At 36.4% G+C, this 25,825-nt stretch overlaps 1 protein-coding gene across 5 annotated transcripts in view; it reads left to right on the plus strand.

The window, feature by feature from the left end:
- The window catches only part of celf1 (cugbp, Elav-like family member 1), a 315,470-nt gene that overhangs the window by 38,494 nt on the left and 251,151 nt on the right, over positions 1-25,825 (plus strand). The gene's annotated exons all lie outside the window — the stretch shown is intronic.

The following is a 25,825-nucleotide window of genomic DNA, read 5'->3' on the forward strand; positions in this document are numbered from 1 at the left end:
ATGCGTAAATACTTTTTTACCAAGTGCAGCTTGTAAGATTGGCATTATACTTGAACAATGAAAGAACTTTTTGAAAAAGAAACACTGGCAAACATGACACTGAACACTGTTGTCGATATACTCAGTACAAACTCTGTTCTTCACCGTGTCCCGCCACCCCATGGAGGGTGTAGGATGATTACGAGGTAACCTCTGCGCCATTGATCAACTGTAATGCAACCATCCATTTGATATTTGGACCAGTTACAGACAGGGAGGTCTACACACTACTCAGAAACTGGTGGGCCATTCACACCAGGTGCTTGTACACACGGAACTGCATGAACAGAACACACGGCATCTCTTTGTTCATCTCTTGTTCGAAACTTCTTTTTGTTCAAGAGTCTGCAGTGTTTTGAGCACACTGCCGCCTTATGGAGCAACAGTAAACCAACTTAAATGAAATAAATACATCAATTACTTCCTCTGAGTCATACATAGATGGAAATGTTTTCATTAGAAGAACAAAGTTGATGTAAGAAAAAGTGATGTTTTCAGAGTGGCAACCTTTTTCAAAGAGTAACAACATTAAGTAAGTAAGTAAGGAAATGGAGGAAAAAACACATGTCTCAACTAGAGCGAATTGAAAGAGAGTCTATGAAGTGGACAGTTAGATCAGCTGTAATGACTGGGAGATAAATAGATAAAATGCTACACAGCAGAATTGTAGGCAACAATGACATTCGTGGGGAATGGCAGTATATTGTGTCTAAGACAAGACACAGTGTATTGTATGATGCATACAAATAATAAATCAATTTTATAAAGCGCTTTTCTAATACTCAAAAGTCGCTTTACAATAAGCGGGGTGAAACAAGACGACAGATAAACATAACACAGACATAGGAGGTGGATGGGAAAGGGGGCTACGAGAGGGAGAAGCGGCAGCCACACACGACGCCAGCAGTACTTTCCGATTTGGACAGATACAAAAGGGAAAGACAAACAAACATCATAAATCACATTAGTCACAGATGAAGTCTGAAGAGGTGAGTCCCGACCAATGACCTGAATATGGGCAGCCCACAGCAGTGTGCGATGTGCTTGGGGAGGGAGTTGAGGGAGGGGACAGGTCGAGCACTCAGATGCATCGAATTCGGGGGGGGGGGGCAGCCCGGGACCGCCACAGCGAACCCGTATCTCCTGCACCGCGGGCGACAACGTTAACCGGTCGACTAAAGGGTCCGACCTGTTAGCCAAGGGCTAACGTGTCTACTTATCCATGCACGTTACACTACCCCTCTCCTTTGGAAAGCGCGTCCCCGCGCTTAAGCATATCAGCTCCTTCACGCCTCTGGGCGCACACGCTTCCAATGGCCTTACGGTCTCACCATCCCACTTCTGACACCAAGGTAGTGAATTCGGGGGGCAACCACAGGAACCACCGCAGCCGGGACGTGAACCGGTATGTCCCGCACCGCGGGAGATATTGCTAAACGCTCGACTAAAGGGTCTGACCCCGTTAGCCAAGGCCTAACGTGTCTACTTATCCATGCACGTTACACTACCCCCCTCCTTCGGGAAGTACGTCCGCGTGCATCGCACTTCTGACACCAATGTAGCGAATTCGGGGGACAACCACAGGAACTGCCGCAGCCGGGACGTGAACCTGTTTCACCCGCACTGCGGGAGACATCACTAACCGCGGGCCAGACGGGTTCGCATCCCGGCTGCGGCAGTTCCTGTGGTTGCCCCTTCGGGAAGCGCGTCCCCACGCTTCAGCATATCAGCTCTCTCGCCTCTGGGCGCACGCACTTCCGATGACCTCACGGTCTCACCATCCCACTTCTGACACTAATATAGTACAAGCATATAATGATAATAATAATGATGACAGCAATAATAATAATAATAATACTAAAAAACATTTTATTTAAAGGTGCCTTTCATGATACTCAAGGTCACCTTACATCAAATACTACTACTGATAATCATATTTTTTTTGTTTTTTTTATCAAATACAATAAAACAAAGCAGTAAAAAACGTTCGATAATCGATAATGAAACACAAGCATGCATCGGTCAATGCATCAGTCAATAATAAAACACACAATAAGCAATAGAGCATACATCAATCAATAATAAAACAATGAGCAATAGAGCATACATCAATCAATAATAAAACAACGAGCAATAGAGCATACATCAGTCAATAATAAAACAATAAGCAATAGAACCTACATCAATCAATAATAAAACACAATAAGCAATAGAGCATACATCAGTCAATAATAAAACACAGAATAAGCAATAGAGCATACATCAATCAATAGTGAAACACACAATAAGCAATAGAGCATACATCAATAACAAAACACAATAAGTAATAAAACATACATCAATCAATAAAACACTAAGTAATAGAACATACATCAATCAATAATGAAACACACAATAAGCAATAGAGCATACATCAGTCAGTAATAAAACACACAATAAGCAATAGAGCATACATCAATCAATAATAAAACAATAAGCAATAGAGCATACATCAATCAGTAATAAAACACACAATAAGCAATAGGGCATACATCAATCAGTAATAAAACACAATATGCAATAGAGCATACATCAATCAATAAAACACACAATATGCAATAGAGCATACATCAATCAGTAATAAAACACTCAATAAGCAATAGAGCATACATCAGTCAATAATAAAACACAATAAGCAATAAAGCATACATCAATCAGTAAAACACACAATATGCAATAGAGCATACATCAATCAGTAATAAAACACACAATAAGCAATGGAGCATACATCAGTCAGTAATAAAACACACAATAAGCAAAAGAGCATACATCAGTCAATAATGAAACAATAAGCAATAGAGCATACATCTATCAATAAAACACACAATTTGCAATAGAGCATACATCAATCAGTAATAAAACACAATATGCAATAGAGCATACATCAATCAGTAATAAAACAAACAATAAGCAATAGAGCATACATCAGTCAATAATAAAACACAATTAACAATAGAGCATACATCAATCAGTAATAAAACGCACAATAAGCAATAGAGCATACATCAGTCAGTAATAAAACACACAATAAGCAATAGACCATACATCAGTCAATAATAAAACACAATAAGCAATAGAGCATACATCAATCAATAATAATACACCATAAGCAATAGAACCTACATCAATCAGTAATAAAACACACAATAAGCAATAGAGCATACATCAATCAATAATAAAACACACAATAAGCAATAGAGCATACATCAGTCAGTAATAAAACACACAATAAGCAATAGAGCATACATCAGTCAATAATAAAACAATAAGCAATAGAGCATACATCAATCAATTTTAAAACCCATTAAGCAATGGAGCATACATCAATCAATAATAAAACCCATTAAGCAATACAGCATACATCAGTCAATGATAAAACACACAATAAGCAATAGAGCATACATCAATCAGTAATAAAACACACAATAAGCAATAGAGCATACATCAATCAGTAATAAAACACACAATAAGCAATAGAGCATACATCAATCAGTAATAAAACACACGATAAGCAATAAGGCATACATCAATCAGTAGTAAAACACACGATAAGCAATAGAGCATACATCAATCAGTAATAAAACACACAATAAGCAATAAAGCATACATCAATCAGTAGTAAAACACACGATAAGCAATAGAGCATACATCAGTCAATGATAAAACACACAATAAGCAATAGAGCATACATCAATCAGTAGTAAAACACACGATAAGCAATAGAGCGTACACCAATCATTAATAAAACACACAATAAGCAATAGAGCATACATCAATCAGTAATAAAACACACGATAAGCAATAGAGCATACATCAATCAGTAATAAAACACACAATAAGCAATAGAGCATACATCAATCAATAATAAAACCCATTAAGCAATAGAGCATACATCAATCAGTAATAAAACACACGATAAGCAATAGAGCATACATCAATCAGTAATAACACACAATAAGCAATAGAGCATACATCAATATGTAATACAACATACAATAAGCCATTGAGCATACATCAGTCAATAATAAAACACACAATATGCAATAGAGCATACATCAATCAAAAATAAAACAATAAGCAATAGAGCCTACATCAATCAGTAATAAAACACACAATAAGCAATAGAGCGTACATCAGTCAGTAATAAAGCACACAATAAGCAATAGAGCATACATCAGTCAGTAATAAAACACACAATAACCAATAGAGTATACATCGGTCAACAATAAAACAATAAGTAATAGAGCATACATCAATCAATAAAACACAATATGCAATAGAGCATACATCAATCAGTAATAAAACACACAATATGCAATAGAGCATACATCAATCAGTAATAAACAATAAGCAATAGAGCATACATCAATCAATAATAAAACAATAAGCAATAGAGCCTACATCAGTCAGTAATAAAACACACAATAAGCAATAGAGCGTACATCAGTCAATAATAAAACACACAATAAGCAATAGAGCATACATCAGTCAGTAATAAAACACACAATAAGCAATAGAGCATACATCAGTCAATAATGAAACAATAAGCAATAGAGCATACATCAATCAATAAAACACAATAAGCAATAGAGCATACATCAATCAGTAATAAAACACACAATATGCAATAGAGCATACATCAATCAGTAATAAAACACACAATAAGCAATAGAGCATATATCAATCAGTAATAACACACACAATAAGCAATAGAGCATACATCAATCAGTAATACAACATACAATAAGCAATAGAGCATACATCAGTCAATAATAAAACACAAAATATGCAATAGAGCATACATCAATCAGTAATAAAACACACAATAAGCAATAGAGCATACATCAGTCAATAATAAAACACAATAAGCAATAGAGCATACATCAATCAATAATAAAACAATAAGCAATAGAGCATACATCAATCAGTAATAAAACACACAATAAGCAATAGAGCGTACATCAGTCAATAATAAAACACACAATAAGCAATAGAGCATACATCAGTCAGTAATAAAACACACAATAAGCAATAGAGCATACATCAGTCAATAATGAAACAATAAGCAATAGAGCATACATCAATCAATAAAACACACAATATGCAATAGAGCATACATCAATCAGTAATAAAACACACAATATGCAATAGAGCATACATCAATCAGTAATAAAACAAACAATAAGCAATAGAGCATACATCAATCAATAATAAAACAATAACCAATAGAGCCTACATCAATCAGTAATAAAACACACAATAAGCAATAGAGCATACATCAGTCAATAATAAAACACACAATAAGCAATAGAGCATACATCAGTCAATAATGACACAATAAGCAATAGAGCATACATCAGTCAATAATGACACAATAAGCAATAGAGCATACATCAATCAATAAAACACACAATATGCAATAGAGCATACATCAATCAGTAAAAAAACACACAATATGCAATAGAGCATACATCAATCAGTAATAAAACAAATAAGCAACAGAGCATACATCAGTCAATAATAAAACACAATAAGCAATAGAGCATGCATCAGTCAGTAATAAAGCACACAATAAGCAATAGAGCTTACATCAGTCAATAATAAAACATAATAAGCAATAGAGCATACATCAATCAATAATAAAACACCATAAGCAATAGAACCTACATCAATCAGTAATAAAACACACAATAAGCAATAGAGCATACATCAATCAATAATAAAACACACAATAAGCAATAGAGCATACATCAGTCAGTAATAAAACACACAATAAGCAATAGAGCATACATCAGTCAATAATAAAACAATAAGCAATAGAGCATACATCAATCAATTTTAAAACCCATTAAACAATAGAGCATACATCAATCAGTAATAAAACACACAATAAGCAATAGAGCGTACATCAGTCAATGATAAAACACATAATGAGCAATAGAGCATACATCAGTCAGTAATACAACATACAATAAGCCATAGAGCATACATCAATCAGTAATAAAACATACATTAAGCAATAGAGCATACATCAATCAATAATAAAACCCATTAAGCAATAGAGCATACATCAATCAGTAATAAAACACACAATAAGCAATAGAGCATACATCAATCAATAATAAAACACACAATAAGCAATAGAGCATACATCAGTCAGTAATAAAACACACAATAAGCAATAGAGCATACATCAGTCAATAATAAAACAATAAGCAATAGAGCATACATCAATCAATTTTAAAACCCATTAAACAATAGAGCATACATCAATCAGTAATAAAACACACAATAAGCAATAGAGCGTACATCAGTCAATGATAAAACACACAATGAGCAATAGAGCATACATCAGTCAGTAATACAACATACAATAAGCCATAGAGCATACATCAATCAGTAATAAAACATACATTAAGCAATAGAGCATACATCAATCAATAATAAAACCCATTAAGCAATAGAGCATACATCAATCAGTAATAAAACATACAATAAGCAGTAGAGCGTACATCAATCAGTAATAAAACACACGATACGCAATAGAGCATACATCAGTCAATAATAAAACACACGATAAACAATAGAGCGTACATCAAACAGTAATAAAACACACGATAAGCAAAAGAGCATACATCAATCAGTAATAAAACACACGATAAGCAATAGAGCATACATCAATCAGTAGTAAAACACACGATAAGCAATAGAGCATACATCAATCAGTAATAAAACACACAATAAGCAATAGAGCATACATCAATCAGTAGTAAAACACACAATAAGCAATAGAGCGTACATCAATCAGTAATAAAACACACAATATGCAATAGAGCATACATCAATCAGTAATAAAACAAACAATAAGCAACAGAGCATACATCAGTCAATAATAAAACACAATAAGCAATAGAGCATGCATCAGTCAGTAATAAAGCACACAATAAGCAATAGAGCGTACATCAGTCAATAATAAAACACACAATAAGCAATAGAGCATACATCAGTCAGTAATAAAACACACAATAAGCAATAGAGCATACATCAGTCAATAATGAAACAATAAGCAATAGAGCATACATCAATCAATAAAACACACAATATGCAATAGAGCATACATCAATCAGTAATAAAACACACAATATGCAATAGAGCATACATCAATCAGTAATAAAACAAACAATAAGCAACAGAGCATACATCAATCAATAATAAAACAATAACCAATAGAGCCTACATCAATCAGTCATAAAACACACAATAAGCAATAGAGCGTACATCAGTCAATAATAAAACACACAATAAGCAATAGAGCATACATCAGTCAGTAATAAAACACACAATAAGCAATAGAGCATACATCAATCAATAATAAAACAACACAATAAGCAATAGAGCATACATCAGTCAGTAATAAAACACACAATAAGCAATAGAGCATACATCAGTCAATAATAAAACAATAAGCAATAGAGCATACATCAATCAATTTTAAAACCCATTAAACAATAGAGCATACATCAATCAGTAATAAAACGCACAATAAGCAATAGAGCGTACATCAGTCAATGATAAAACACACAATGAGCAATAGAGCATACATCAGTCAGTAATACAACATACAATAAGCCATAGAGCATACATCAATCAGTAATAAAACATACATTAAGCAAAAGAGCATACATCAATCAATAATAAAACCCATTAAGCAATAGAGCATACATCAATCAGTAATAAAACATACAATAAGCAATAGAGCGTACATCAATCAGTAATAAAACACACGATACGCAATAGAGCATACATCAGTCAATAATAAAACACACGATAAACAATAGAGCGTACATCAAACAGTAATAAAACACACGATAAGCAAAAGAGCATACATCAATCAGTAATAAAACACACGATAAGCAATAGAGCATACATCAATCAGTAGTAAAACACACGATAAGCAATAGAGCATACATCAATCAGTAATAAAACACACAATAAGCAATAGAGCATACATCAATCAGTAGTAAAACACACAATAAGCAATAGAGCGTACATCAATCAGTAATAAAACACACAATATGCAATAGAGCATACATCAATCAGTAATAAAACAAACAATAAGCAACAGAGCATACATCAGTCAATAATAAAACACAATAAGCAATAGAGCATGCATCAGTCAGTAATAAAGCACACAATAAGCAATAGAGCGTACATCAGTCAATAATAAAACACACAATAAGCAATAGAGCATACATCAGTCAGTAATAAAACACACAATAAGCAATAGAGCATACATCAGTCAATAATGAAACAATAAGCAATAGAGCATACATCAATCAATAAAACACACAATATGCAATAGAGCATACATCAATCAGTAATAAAACACACAATATGCAATAGAGCATACATCAATCAGTAATAAAACAAACAATAAGCAACAGAGCATATATCAATCAATAATAAAACAATAACCAATAGAGCCTACATCAATCAGTCATAAAACACACAATAAGCAATAGAGCGTACATCAGTCAATAATAAAACACACATAAGCAATAGAGCATACATCAGTCAGTAATAAAACACACAATAAGCAATAGAGCATACATCAGTCAATAATGAAACAATAAGCAATAGAGCATACATCAATCAATAAAACACACAATATGCAATAGAGCATACATCAATCAGTAAAAAAACACACAATATGCAATAGAGCATACATCAATCAGTAATAAAACAAATAAGCAACAGAGCATACATCAGTCAATAATAAAACACAATTAACAACAGAGCATACATCAGTCAGTAATAAAGCACACAATAAGCAATAGAGCATACATCAGTCAATAATAAAACACAATTAACAATAGAGCATACATCAATCAGTAATAAAACACACAATAAGCAATAGAGCATACATCAATCAGTAATAAAACACACAATAAGCAATAGAGCATACATCAGTCAATAATAAAACACAATAAGCAATAGAGCATACATCAATCAATAATAAAACACCATAAGCAATAGAACCTACATCAATCAGTAATAAAACACACAATAAGCAATAGAGCATACATCAATCAATAATAAAACACACAATAAGCAATAGAGCATACATCAGTCAGTAATAAAACACACAATAAGCAATAGAGTATACATCAGTCAATAATAAAACAATAAGCAATAGAGCATACATCAATCAATTTTAAAACCCATTAAGCAATAGAGCATACATCAATCAGTAATAAAACACACAATAAGCAATAGAGCGTACATCAGTCAATGATAAAACACACAATAAGCAATAGAGCATACATCAGTCAGTAATACAACATACAATAAGCCATAGAGCATACATCAATCAGTAATAAAACATACAATAAGCAATAGAGTGTACATCAATCAGTAATAAAACACACGATAAGCAATAGAGCATACATCACTCAATAATAAAACACACGATAAACAATAGAGCGTACATCAAACAGTAATAAAACACACGATAAGCAAAATAGCATACATCAATCAGTAATAAAACACACGATAAGCAATAGAGCATACATCAATCAGTAGTAAAACACACGATAAGCAATAGAGCATACATCAATCAGTAATAAAACACACAATAAGCAATAAAGCATACATCAATCAGTAGTAAAACACACAATAAGCAATAGAGCGTACATCAATCAGTAATAAAACACACAATATGCAATAGAGCATACATCAATCAGTAATAAAACAAACAATAAGCAACAGAGCATACATCAGTCAATAATAAAACACAATAAGCAATAGAGCATGCATCAGTCAGTAATAAAACACACAATAAGCAATAGAGCATACATCAGTCAATGATAAAACACAATTAACAATAGAGCATACATCAGTCAGTAATAAAGCACACAATAAGCAATAGAGCATACATCAGTCAATAATAAAACACAATTAACAATAGAGCATACATCAATCAGTAATAAAACATACAATAAGCAATAGAGCGTACATCAATCAGTAATAAAACACACGATACGCAATAGAGCGTACATCAATCAGTAATAAAACACACGATAAGCAATAGAGCATACATCAATCAGTAATAACACACACAATAAGCAATAGAGCATACATCAATATGTAATACAACATACAATAAGCCATAGAGCATACATCAGTCAATAATAAAACACACAATATGCAATAGAGCATACATCAATCAATAATAAAACAATAAGCAATAGAGCCTACATCAATCAGTAATAAAACACACAATAAGCAATAGAGCGTACATCAGTCAGTAATAAAGCACACAATAAGCAATAGAGCATACATCAGTCAGTAATAAAACACACAATAACCAATAGAGCATACATCCGTCAACAATAAAACAATAAGCCATAGAGCATACATCAATCAATAAAACACAATATGCAATAGAGCATACATCAATCAGTAATAAAACACACAATATTTAATGAAGATACATCAATCAGTAATAAACAATAAGCAATAGAGCATACATCAATCAATAATAAAACAATAAGCAATAGAGCCTACATCAATCAGTAATAAAACACACAATAAGCAATAGAGCGTACATCAGTCAATAATAAAACACACAATAAGCAATAGAGCATACATCAGTCAGTAATAAAACACACAATAAGCAATAGAGCATACATCAGTCAATAATGAAACAATAAGCAATAGAGCATACATCAATCAATAAAACACACAATAAGCAATAGAGCATACATCAATCAGTAATAAAACACACAATATGCAATAGAGCATACATCAATCAGTAATAAAACACACAATGAGCAATAGAGCATACATCAATCAGTAATAACACACACAATAAGCAATAGAGCATACATCAGTCAGTAATACAACATACAATAAGCCATAGAGCATACATCAGTCAATAATAAAACACAAAATATGCAATAGAGCATACATCAATCAGTAATGAAACACACAATAAGCAATAGAGCATACATCAGTCAATAATAAAACACAATTAGCAATAGAGCATACATCAATCAATAATAAAACAATAAGCAATAGAGCATACATCAATCAGTAATAAAACACACAATAAGCAATAGAGCGTACATCAGTCAATAATAAAACACACAATAAGCAATAGAGCGTACATCAGTCAGTAATAAAACACACAATAAGCAATAGAGCATACATCAGTCAATAATGAAACAATAAGCAATAGAGCATACATCAATCAATAAAACACACAATATGCAATAGAGCATACATCAATCAGTAATAAAACACACAATATGCAATAGAGCATACATCAATCAGTAATAAAACAAACAATAAAGAATAGAGCATACATCAATCAATAATAAAACAATAACCAATAGAGCCTACATCAATCAGTAATAAAACACACAATAAGCAATAGAGCGTACATCAGTCAATAATAAAACACACAATAAGCAATAGAGCATACATCAGTCAATAATGACACAATAAGCAATAGAGCATACATCAGTCAATAATGACACAATAAGCAATAGAGCATACATCAATCAATAAAACACACAATATGCAATAGAGCATACATCATTCAGTAAAAAAACACACAATATGCAATAGAGCATACATCAATCAGTAATAAAACAAATAAGCAACAGAGCATACATCAGTCAATAATAAAACACAATAAGCAATAGAGCATGCATCAGTCAGTAATAAAGCACACAATAAGCAATAGAGCTTACATCAGTCAATAATAAAACACAATAAGCAATAGAGCATACATCACTCAATAATAAAACACCATAAGCAATAGAACCTACATCAATCAGTAATAAAACACACAATAAGCAATAGAGCATACATCAATCAATAATAAAACAACACAATAAGCAATAGAGCATACATCAGTCAGTAATAAAACACACAATAAGCAATAGAGCATACATCAGTCAATAATAAAACAATAAGCAATAGAGCATACATCAATCAATTTTAAAACCCATTAAACAATAGAGCATACATCAATCAGTAATAAAACGCACAATAAGCAATAGAGCGTACATCAGTCAATGATAAAACACACAATGAGCAATAGAGCATACATCAGTCAGTAATACAACATACAATAAGCCATAGAGCATACATCAATCAGTAATAAAACATACATTAAGCAATAGAGCATACATCAATCAATAATAAAACCCATTAAGCAATAGAGCATACATCAATCAGTAATAAAACATACAATAAGCAATAGAGCGTACATCAATCAGTAATAAAACACACGATACGCAATAGAGCATACATCAGTCAATAATAAAACACACGATAAACAATAGAGCGTACATCAAACAGTAATAAAACACACGATAAGCAAAAGAGCATACATCAATCAGTAATAAAACACACGATAAGCAATAGAGCATACATCAATCAGTAGTAAAACACACGATAAGCAATAGAGCATACATCAATCAGTAATAAAACACACAATAAGCAATAGAGCATACATCAATCAGTAGTAAAACACACAATAAGCAATAGAGCATACATCAATCAGTAATAAAACACACAATATGCAATAGAGCATACATCAATCAGTAATAAAACAAACAATAAGCAACAGAGCATACATCAGTCAATAATAAAACACAATAAGCAATAGAGCATGCATCAGTCAGTAATAAAGCACACAATAAGCAATAGAGCTTACATCAGTCAATAATAAAACACAATTAACAATAGAGCATACATCAGTCAGTAATAAAGCACACAATAAGCAATAGAGCGTACATCAGTCAATAATAAAACACACAATAAGCAATAGAGCATACATCAGTCAGTAATAAAACACACAATAAGCAATAGAGCATACATCAGTCAATAATGAAACAATAAGCAATAGAGCATACATCAATCAATAAAACACACAATATGCAATAGAGCATACATAAATCAGTAATAAAACACACAATATGCAATAGAGCATACATCAATCAGTAATAAAACAAACAATATGCAATAGAGCATACATCAATCAATAATAAAACAATAACCAATAGAGCCTACATCAATCAGTAATAAAACACACAATAAGCAATAGAGCGTACATCAGTCAATAATAAAACACACAATAAGCAATAGAGCATACATCAGTCAGTAATAAAACACACAATAAGCAATAGAGCATACATCAGTCAATAATGAAACAATGAGCAATAGAGCATACATCAATCAATAAAACACACAATATGCAATAGAGCATACATCAATCAGTAAAAAAACACACAATATGCAATAGAGCATACATCAATCAGTAATAAAACAAATAAGCAACAGAGCATACATCAGTCAATAATAAAGCACACAATAAGCAATAGAGCATACATCAGTCAATAATAAAACACAATTAACAATAGAGCATACATCAATCAGTAATAAAACACACAATAAGCAATAGAGCATACATCAATCAGTAATAAAACACACAATAAGCAATAGAGCATACATCAGTCAATAATAAAACACAATAAGCAATAGAGCATACATCAATCAATAATAAAACACCATAAGCAATAGAACCTACATCAATCAGTAATAAAACACACAATAAGCAATAGAGCATACATCAATCAATAATAAAACACACAATAAGCAATAGAGCATACATCAGTCAGTAATAAAACACACAATAAGCAATAGAGCATACATCAGTCAATAATAAAACAATAAGCAATAGAGCATACATCAATCAATTTTAAAACCCATTAAGCAATAGAGCATACATCAATCAGTAATAAAACACACAATAAGCAATAGAGCGTACATCAGTCAATGATAAAACACACAATAAGCAATAGAGCATACATCAGTCAGTAATACAACATACAATAAGCCATAGAGCATACATCAATCAGTAATAAAACATACAATAAGCAATAGAGCATACATCGATCAGTAATAAAACATACAATAAGCAATAGAGTGTACATCAATCAGTAATAAAACACACGATAAGCAATAGAGCATACATCAGTCAATAATAAAACACACGATAAACAATAGAGCGTACATCAAACAGTAATAAAACACACGATAAGCAAAAGAGCATACATCAATCAGTAATAAAACACACGATAAGCAATAGAGCATACATCAATCAGTAGTAAAACACACGATAAGCAATAGAGCATACATCAATCAGTAATAAAACACACAATAAGCAATAAAGCATACATCAATCAGTAGTAAAACACACAATAAGCAATAGAGCGTACATCAATCAGTAATAAAACACACAATATGCAATAGAGCATACATCAATCAGTAATAAAACAAACAATAAGCAACAGAGCATACATCAGTCAATAATAAAACACAATAAGCAATAGAGCATGCATCAGTCAGTAATAAAACACACAATAAGCAATAGAGCTTACATCAGTCAATAATAAAACACAATTAACAATAGAGCATACATCAGTCAGTAATAAAGCACACAATAAGCAATAGAGCATACATCAGTCAATAATAAAACACAATTAACAATAGAGCATACATCAATCAGTAATAAAACACACAATAAACAATAGAGCATACATCAATCAGTAATAAAACACAAAATAAGCAATAGAGCATACATCAGTCAATAATAAAACACAATAAGCAATAGAGCATACATCAATCAATAATAAAACACCATAAGCAATAGAACCTACATCAATCAGTAATAAACCACACAATAAGCAATAGAGCATACATCAATCAATAATAAAACACACAATAAGCAATAGAGCATACATCAGTCAGTAATAAAACACACAATAAGCAATAGAGCATACATCAGTCAATAATAAAACAATAAGCAATAGAGCATACATCAATCAATTTTAAAACCCATCAAGCAATAGAGCATACATCAATCAGTAATAAAACACACAATAAGCAATAGAGCGTACATCAGTCAATGATAAAACACACAATAAGCAATAGAGCATACATCAGTCAGTAATACAACATACAATAAGCCATAGAGCATACATCAATCAGTAATAAAACATACAATAAGCAATAGAGCATACATCAATCAATAATAAAACCCATTAAGCAATAGAGCATACATCAATCAGTAATAAAACATACAATAAGCAATAGAGCGTACATCAATCAGTAATAAAACACACGATACGCAATAGAGCATACATCAATCAGTAGTAAAACACACGATAAGCAATAGAGCATACATCAATCAGTAATAAAACACACAATAAGCAATAAAGAATACATCAATCAGTAGTAAAACACACAATAAGCAATAGAGCGTACATCAATCAGTAATAAAACACACAATAAGCAATAGAGCATACATCAATCAGTAATGAAACACACGATAAGCAATAGAGCATACATCAGTCAATGATAAAACACACAATAAGCAATAGAGCATACATCAATCAGTAATAAAACACACGATAAGCAATAGAGCGTACATCTTTCAATGATAAAACACACAATAAGCAATAGAGCATACATCAATCAGTAATAAAACACACAATAAGCAATAGAGCATACATCAATCAGTAGTAAAACACACGACAAGCAATAGAGCATACATCAATCAGTAATAAAACACACAATAAGCAATAAAGCATACATCAATCAGTAGTAAAACACACGATAAGCAATAGAGCGTACATCAATCAGTAATAAAACACAAAATAAGCAATAGAGCATACATCAATCAGTAATAAAACACACAATAAGCAATAGAGCATATATCAGTCAATGATAAAACACACAATAAGCAATAGAGCATACATCAATCAGTAATAAAACACACAATAAGCAATAGAGCATACACCAATCAATTTTAAAACCCATTAAGCAATAGAGCATAAATCAATCAATAATAAAACCCATTAAGCAATAGAGCATACATCAATCAGTAATAAAACACACAATAAGCAATAGAGCATTCATCAATCAGTAATACAACATACAATAAGCCATAGAGCATACGTCAATCAGTAATAAAACATACAATAAGCAATAGAGCATACATCAATCAATAATAAAACCCATTAAGCAATAGAGCATACATCAATCAGTAATAAAACATACAATAAGCAATAGAGCATACATCAATCAGTAATAAAACAAACAATAAGCAACAGAGCATACATCAGTCAATAATGAAACAGTAAGCAATAGAGCATACATCAATCAATAAAACACACAATATGCAATAGAGCATACATCAATCAGTAATAAAACACACAATATGCAATAGAGCATACATCAATCAGTAATAAAACAAACAATAAGCAACAGAGCATACATCAGTCAATAATAAAACACAATAAGCAATAGAGCATGCATCAGTCAGTAATAAAGCACACAATAAGCAATAGAGCTTACATCAGTCAATAATAAAACACAATTAACAATAGAGCATACATCAGTCAGTAATAAAGCACACAATAAGTAATAGAGCATACATCAGTCAGTAATAAAACACACAATAAGCAATAGAGCATACATCAATCAGTAATAAAACACACGATAAGCAATAGAGCATACATCAATCAGTAGTAAAACACAAGATAAGCAATAGAGCATACATCAATCAGTAATAAAACACACAATAAGCAATAAAGCATACATCAATCAGTAGTAAAACACACGATAAGCAATAGAGCGTACATCAATCAGTAATAAAACACACAATAAGCAATAGAGCATACATCAGCCGGAGTTAAAAAAGATTAATTCGATGCTGTTAAAGTGATGTGTTGGCTGTTATGGAAACCACTCTATGTGATATATGATTTTGTCTTTCCACTATGGTACACAATTGTGCTTTGTTACATGTCAGTGTAGATGGGCGCTGAACTTTACACTTATTGGGCAGGATCACCTTTTTTACATCAGCCCAGACGCAGTCTCACACATGGTCAGTGTGATCAGCTTGTGAGGGGGTCTGGCTCCTCAGGCTAAAAAACTTTCCAGAAAACAGGTAATTTAATGGACTCTTTCCACATTTTTAAGTGCTCCGTGTATTATTTAACTACATTGATATCAATATAGTAAAAGTTGGAGTTTGAAGGTTTTCCATCCAGTCACTACACCAGGTGATTTCACTGATTATTCAGTCTTCTGTGGTTGGAGGTGAGATCACCTGGTGTAGTGATTGATTGAAAGGATAACCGGCATACTCATGGCACACCATGTTACACTGTAGCCTCTACAGATTAGGTTGGACTCTCCACTTCTGCTTTCTTTATTCAGGAAACTAATCAAACACACAAACTGTTACATGCAGGTGAACATTGTACAAGGGGAAATAATTGCTTTACCAATATTTCAATAAAAAATGTTTCTGCTTCTTTATTTAACTTTAGAATGAATTCTATTTTATTGGTTACTGAATATATAGAAAAATCATGTCATTAATGCAGAAGCCAAACCCGTGCTGGTAGGCCGGCTGAAGCGCTGCGTAGTCCTCTGCTGCACAAACTGCTGTTAAGCAGACAGTTTAGCTCACAGTGTAATACAGTCTTCTGTCACACGGTGCACATCCACATTGTTTCACACAGATTCCAGACTCTGACTGTGTCCCAGACTGAGGGAGACATTTAGATGAAACAAATAATCCCAGCATTTTCATTAGCCAAGCACTCATCGGACACCTGTTGGAGTACAGTTTTTGAGTGATTTAGCCCTCATTGGGCCCAGCTCTGTAATAATGTCAGAGGAGGTATTTACATTCCTACTGAGTATTATACTAAAAGTTTAAGTAAGTGTTTTCTTTTGTGTTAGTTGTTCGAGGAAAGTGTCTTGAACTTTGTTTTTGAAGGATGGCCTAACCACGTTGATTGATATGGCTATTTCCCATATCATGGGAATGCTTGTATGTTTAGTGGGATGTTCTGAACTATTGCTACTCGTCTTTGTTTGACCACTAACCTTTACATCAACAGAAAATCAACATTTTCCCCCAGTACAGCAGGAGTCATAATATCAGGAAGTAGAACAATCTTAAGTTAAACATGCTTTTTTGTAGCTCAGTACACTGGACAACAAGCTGTTTTTGGCTGGACCGGACCAGCGGGCCAGCCCTACAAACGCAACTTCCCGTGACTGAGTGATCATGTTTGGAGTGACTGAGTGATCACTATGGGTGCTCATGTTTCAAGTGATCAAGTTACACGATTGGGCCGCTGGATCAGGTGACCAACGACATCACTGAATTTACGCTATTGGTTGGCCGAATGCTGGGAGGCATGAAGGGGAGCACATAGTTAACAATCACTCTGACAAAAGACTCATTGGTGAATTCATGAAAGGATTGCACAGCTTTTGTGGCCACTAAAACTGCACAACTAAGAAAAAAACAAACCGCGTAATTCTCTAATCACCTGCAAAGGGTGAAATGTACCCCTAACTGTGGTGCCACGCAAATAGCGTCTTTGTGCTCTAGTGCTATTTGCATGTATTTGAATTAGGTAATATGCGTACATTTGACACGAAATTGGCCCCTTTCTATGCGAATGAACCTCATTGCAAAAAAAAAGCCCAATTCATAAACCGCAGCGTTAATGGCCACATGCAGTTTGAGTGAAAATTATTAGCATCGTCAGAGAGTTGGTGGTAACTGATACCCAGACTTTCCAGTGATCATGGCAGCAGTGATAGCCAGGCGAAGACATTGTCATGCCAGGTGTGCTTGTGAGCAGTTATTTTGAAGGAGAATATAACTTTTTGATTTAACTGAGACCGAAATCATTTGCAGATAAGAGTTGCCAGGTTAAACAATTCTTGCTATACTTGATGAAATTGAGCCTGCCTACTGTGTTCTTAGTGCAAAGCCAGTGGCACGGTAGCCCAATGGTTCGTGCTGTTGCCTCACAGCAAGTAGGTCCCGGGTTCAAACCCCGGGGTTGTCCTACCTTGGGGGTCATCCCAGGTTCTCCTCTGTATGGAATTTGCATGTGATCCCTGTGTCTGTGGTGGGTTTTCTCCGGGTGCTCCGGTTTCCCCCACCATCAGATCGACATGCATGTTAGGGTTAATACTTCTGTCTGTGCCCCTTACCGAGGCATGGCAAGACCAACTGGAGTTGATCCCCAGGCGCTACATGGTGGCTGCTCACTGCTCCTAGCTACACAGCTAGGATGGGTTAAATACAGAGAAAGATTTTCCCCACAAGGATTAATAAAGTAGTGGGGGGGAAAAGCCACCATTTATACTTTGCTACATGGATAATTGCAGTCAGACATAAAACAAGGGGAAATTGCACTCTGCTGCAAAACTTAATGGGCGTGTTTGCACTGTAATATCATTAGCACAATATCTTTTGTGAATCGAACTGAGACAGGGCAGATGGTGGTTGCAAGTGAATTCAAGCGTTCAAGCTCAGTGAATTCAAGCTTGGTGTTGTCATAGGATGCAACCTTTGCAATAAGTCAGTTGGTGAAATTTCTTCCCTGCTAGATATTCCACAGTCAACTGTAAGTGGTATTACTGAAAAGTGGAAGCGTTTAGGAACCACAGCAACTCAGCCATGAAGTGGCAGACCACGTAAAGTCACACAGCGGGGTCAACGAGTGCTAAGGTGCATAGTGTGTAAAAGTCACCAACGCGCTGTTGACTCAATAACTGCAGAGTTCCAAACTTTCTCTGGCATTAACATCAGCAGAAAACCTGTGCCAGGAGCTTCATGGAATGGGTTTCCATTGCCGAGCAGCTGCATGCAAGCCTTACATCACCAAGAACAATGCCAAGCGTCGGATGGAGTGGTGTAAAGCAATGTTTCTCAACCCAGTCCTCAAGGACCCCCTATCCTGCAGATTTTCATTGTAACCCTGTATAGGTAGCCCTGCTTGTACTTACTCACAGCAGTTAATTGTGCAAGGTGTGCAAAATCGGACATAGTTCATTGCTGATTGGTTGAATAACTACAAACAGGTACCTATTCAGAGTTGCAAAGATAATCTGCAGAATAGGGGGTCCTTGAGGACTGGGTTGGAAAACACTGGAGTAAAACACACTGCCGCTGGACTCTGGAGCAGTGGAAACGTGTTCTGTGTAGTGACGCATCGCACTTCTCTGTCTGGCAGTCTGATGGACGAGTCTGAGGTTGGTGGCTGCCAGGAGAATGTTACCTGTCTGACTGCATTGTGCCAGCCGTAAGGTTTGGTGGAGGAGGGATAATGGTATGGGGTTGTTTTTCAGGGGTTGGGCGAGGTACCTTAGTTCCAGTGAAGGGAACTCTTAAAGAGAGACTGACATGCCCTTTCTGAACACATTTTATAACAATGGGAGTTTGAATCATAACCGAAAATAGGTGTGGTTTTATGAATTCGAAGCTATTGGCTACTGTCTTTCCACGAATTTCGCATGCGACCACGGCATGGTGGTAGGCCTACGGCACGGCAGTGCAATACAACTTGGTGAATAATATGTTCGATAATACAAATAACTGTTAGATAAATAGATGACAGATATTTAGATAATTAGATAGATAGACAAGATAGCTAGATAGATTTATAGGTAGATATCAATACATCGTAGCAAGATCGATAATAAAGTCTCAGCAAAATAGCACAAACTCGAGCCAAGTAGCCAGCAGGAGGGGGTGAAAGAACAGCTACTCCGTGGTTTTATAGCATCTCACTATGGACACACCCTATATGCAAATTGACTGGTGTCTATGTATCCACCGGCACAATTTGTCATTAGACACCATCTACAGTCAATCACAGATCTCTCTCGAGTGGCTGCAGACGCGCTGTTTGGCCACTGAATTTCTCCGTGGTCACATTCCAACTTGGAACATAGCCTATCTTGGGAATTTTCAGATTTTTATGTCAGTGTCACTTTAATGCTTCAGCATACCAAGACATTTTGGACAATTCTATGCTTCCAACTTTGTGGGAACAGTTTGGGGAGGGCCCTTATCTGTTCCAGCATGACGGTGCCCCAGTGCACAAAGCAAGGTCCATTAAAACATGGTTGAGTGAGTTTGGTGTGGAAGAACTTGACTGGCCCACACAGAGCCCTGACCCTAACCCCATTGAACACCTTTGGGATGAACTAGAACAGCGATTGCAAGCCAGGTCTTCTCGTCTAACATCAGTGCCTGACCTCACAAATGCTCTTCTGGATGATTGGGCAAAAATTCCCACAGAAATACTCCAAAATCTTGTGGAAAGCCTTCTCAGAAGAGTGGAAGCTGTTATAGCTGTAAAGCGGGGACTAAGTCCATATTAATGCCTATGTGATGTCATAAAAGCTCCTGTAGGTTGTAATTGCCAGGTGTCCCAATACGTTTGTCCATATAATGTATATGGCTGAATTACTCCTATATTACCACTTGTCATTGTGTAGTGTACAGTAGCAAGCAAAACAGTAAACAAGCAGAAGTTAGTGTGATGATAAGCAGAGTCAGTGATGAGCAGTATTTGCACTGCAGATTAGCAGCAGGGAGGTTGGGGCTGGGATAGATTGAATTGAGGGGGAAATGGGTTTGCATATTTATAGATTCTTAAACTTCTGAGGGAGAAGGATTAGATGTGATTTTCAGGTATTTAGCAAGATGATTGAACTTCAGGAAAATCCCCCCACATCAGACAATTTATTATATCAAGCAGAACATTTTATATGGCTTAAAACATGACCGGAGGGGACTTGCGTCTTCCTCTGCTTTCGGCTGCTCCCACTTAGGAGCTGCCACAGCGGATAATCTGTTCCATCTCTTCCTATCCTCTGCTTCTCCCTCTGTCATGCCAGCCACCTGCAGCCCCTCCCTCACCGCATCCATAGACCTCCTCTTTGGCCTTCCTCTTTCTCCTCTCCTTGGCAGCTCCATATTCAGCATCCTTCTCCCAATATACCCAGCATCTCTCCTCCACACATGTCCAAACCATCTCAATCTTGTCTCTCTCGCTTTGTCTCCAAACCGTCCAACCTGAGCTGTCTCTCTAATATACTTGTTCCTAATCCTGTCCTTCATCTCTCCCAATGAAAATCTTAGCATTTTCATCTCTGCCACCTCCAAGTCCGCCCCCTGCCTTTCGTCATTGTCACCATTTCCAAACCATATAACATCGTTGGTCTCACAACCATCATGTAAACCTTCAAGAAAGGGCTCAGAGCCAATGCTTGAATGTAATACCAAGCTCTACCTGAACGTATCCATCATCCTACTACACGCCTCACCACTGTCATACTTCCCTCATACATATCCTTCACCACTCTTACATACTGCCCTGCACTCCCGACTACCTCATACAATACCACACCTCCTCTCTCTAAATCCACAAAGACACAATGTTACTCCTTCTGACTTTCTCTATACTTCTCCATCAACATTGTCAAAGTAAACATCACATCTGTATGTGCTAGTTCGTGGCATGAAACCATACTGCTGCTCACTAATCATCGCCTCTCTCTTAACCTAGCATCTATTACTCTTTCCCATATACCTCTGTAGTAGCTACAGTTCTGCACATCGCCCTTATTCTTGAAAATTGGCACCAGTATGCTTCTTCTCCACTCCTCAGGCATCTCTCACTTTCCAAGATTGTGTTAAACAATCTAGTCAAAAACTCCACTGCCATCTCTCCTAAACATCTCCATGCCTCCACAGGTATGTCATCTGGACAAACCGCCTTTCACTCTTCATCCTCTCATAACTGCCCTCACTTCCTCCTTCCTCATCCACCACACTTCCTGATTCACTATCCCCACATCATCCAACCTTCTGTCTCATAGCAATGTGCATATGAAACCGATCGTTGGTTTGGGTCGTTACGCCACTGTCACTGTGTTGTTTATAAGGGTGGGGATACCTGCAGTCAGTTCAGACTGAAGATGTCACTTAGATAAGTGATGAAATGTTTCTCTCTCAATAAACGTTGTGTCCAGATGAATTGATTCCATTTTCTGTGCTTATCACTTTCATTTTCTTCATTCATCAGCCCCTCAAAGTACTCCTTCCTCCTTCTCAGCTCACTTGTCTGTCTCTATCCTTGATCGCCCTAACCTGCTGAACATCCTTCCCAGCTCAGTCCCTCTGTCTAGCCAATTTGTACAAGTCTTTTTCTCCTACCTTAGTGTCTAACCTCTCATACAACTTGCCATACACCTTTTCCTTGCCACCTCTTTCTGTACCTTATGCCGCATCTTTTTGTACTCCTGTCTACTTTCTTCAACTCTTGACTATATCTCAGTTCTTCGCCAACCTCTTCCTCCGTATACTTTCATGTACTTCCTTATTCCACCACCAAGTCTCATTGTCTTCCTTCCTCTGTCCGGATGACACATCAAGTAGCTGTCTCCCTCACTATTTCTGCAGTGCTTGCCCAGCCATCCGGCAACTCTTCACTACCACCCAGTGGTTGTCTTAACTCCTCCCTGAACTCCGCACAACAGTCTTCCTTCTTCAACTTCCACCATTTGATCTTTGGCTCTGCCTTCACTTTCTTCCTCTTCTTGATCTTCACAATCACCCTAAAGACCACCATCTGATGCTGCTTAGCCCCATTCTCCCTGTCACCACCTTGCAGTCTCCAATCACTTTCAGATTGCACCTCCTGCACCTCCTAAAGTCCACCTGTGTGCACCTTCCTTCACTCTTATACGTCACCCTATGTTCCTCCTCTTCTTGAAATATGTATTCACCACAGCCATTTCCATTTTTTTGCATAATCCATCACCATCTGCCCTTCCACATTCCTGTCCTTGACATCATACCTACTCATCATCTCCTCATCACCTCCGTTCCCTCACCAATATGCCCATTGAAATCCGCTCCAATCACCACTCCCTCCTCCTTGGGAACACTCTCCGCTACTTCATCCAACTCACTCCAGAATTATGCTATCTCTTCCATCTCACACCCAACTTGCGGGGCATATGCGCTGACTGGAAAGGGACTTTAATATCAAGGAATTCACTTGTAGACACTACCACTGACTAACCCTCTAACAAATTGGCCACAGTTTGAAACATTGACCATACACATTCCAGCCATATTCCAGTCTTTTTTCCAGAACCCGATAGAAGAGCTAGTGGGTTAAGTTATTTTTTGCCATTCATGAGTCTTTCACAGATGATGCTATATGATGCTCTATTGAAAGTGGTAGGAGTACTTTGAGGGGCTGGTGAATAAAGAAAATGAGAGAGAGAGAGAGAGAGAGAGAGAGAGAGAGAGAGAGAGAGAGAGAGAGAGAGAGAGAGAGAGAAGAGAGAGAGAGAGAGAGAGAGAGGAGAGAGAGAGAGAGAGAGAGAGAGAGAGAGAGAGAGAGAGAGAGAGAGAGAGAGAGAGAGAGAGAGAGAGAGAGAGAGAGAGAGAGAGAGAGAGAGAGAGAGAGAGAGAGAGAGAGAGAGAGAGAGAGAGAGAGAGAGAGAGAGAGAGAGAGAGGGTTGATGATGAATCAGGAAGTGCAGTAGATTAGCAAGTAGGAAGTGAGGGCAGCTATGAAGAGTGGAAAGGCAGTTGATGACATACCTGTGGAGGCATGGAGGACTTTAGGAGAGATGGCAACGGAGTTTTTAACTAGATTGTTTAACACAATCTTGGAAAGTGAGAGGGTGCCTGGGGAGTGGAGAAGAGGTATACTGGTGCCAATTTTCAAGAACAAGGGTGATGTGCAGAACTGTAGCAACTACAGAGGTATAAAGTTGATCAGCCACAGCATGAAGATATGGGAAAGAGTAATACAAGCTATGTTAAGAGGAAAGGTTGACGATCAGCGAGCAGTAATAGGGTTTCATGCCATGAAAGAGCACCACAGATTAGATGTTTGCTTTGAGAATGTTGATGGAGAAGTATAGAGAAGGTCAGAAGGAGTTACACTGTGTCTTTGTAGATTTAGAGAAAGCATATGACAGGGTGTCGGGAGAGGAGGTGTGGTATTGTATGAGGAAGTCAGGAGTTGCAGAGAAGCATGTAGGAGTGGTGCAGGATATGTATGAGGGAAGTGTGACAGTGGTGAGGTGTGCGGTTGGAATGACAGATGGGTTCAAGGTGGAGGTGGGATTACATCAAGGATCGGCTCTGAGCCCTTTCGTGTTTGCAATGGTGATGGACAGGTTGACGGACAAGATCAGGCAGGAGTCTCCATGGACGATGATGTTCGCGGATGACATTGTGATCTGTAGCGAGAGTAGGGTGCAGGTTGAGGAGAGCCTGGAGGGTTGGAGGTATGCACTGGAAAGAAGAGGAATGAAAGTCAGTATGAGCAAGACGGAATACTTATGCGTGAATGAGAGGGAGCACAGTGGAATGGTCAGGATGCAAGGAGTGGAGGTGACAAAGGCATTTGAGTTTAAATACTTGGGGTCAACTGTCAAAAGTAACGGGGAGTGCAGAAGAGAGGTGAAGAAGAGAGTGCAGGCATGGTGGAGTAGGTGGAGAAGAGTGTCAGGAGTGATTTGTGACAGAAGGGTACCAGCAAGAGTTAAAGGAAAGGTTTACAAGATGGTAGTGAGACCAGCTATGTTATATGGTTTGGAGACAGTGGCACTGATGAAAAGACAGGAGGTGGAGCTGGAGGTGGCAGAGTTGAAGATGATAAGATTGTCATTGGGAGTGATGAAGAAGGACAGCATTATCTCATCTTCAGCCACTTTTTCGGGGTCAGGTTGCGGTGGAAGCAAGCTACGTAGGGCACTCCAGACGTCCCTCTCCCCAGCAATGCCCTCCAGCTCCTCCTGGGGGATCCCAAGG

This window comes from Lampris incognitus, chromosome 4, assembly GCF_029633865.1.
Source record: "Lampris incognitus isolate fLamInc1 chromosome 4, fLamInc1.hap2, whole genome shotgun sequence".
NCBI lineage: Eukaryota > Metazoa > Chordata > Actinopteri > Lampriformes > Lampridae > Lampris > Lampris incognitus.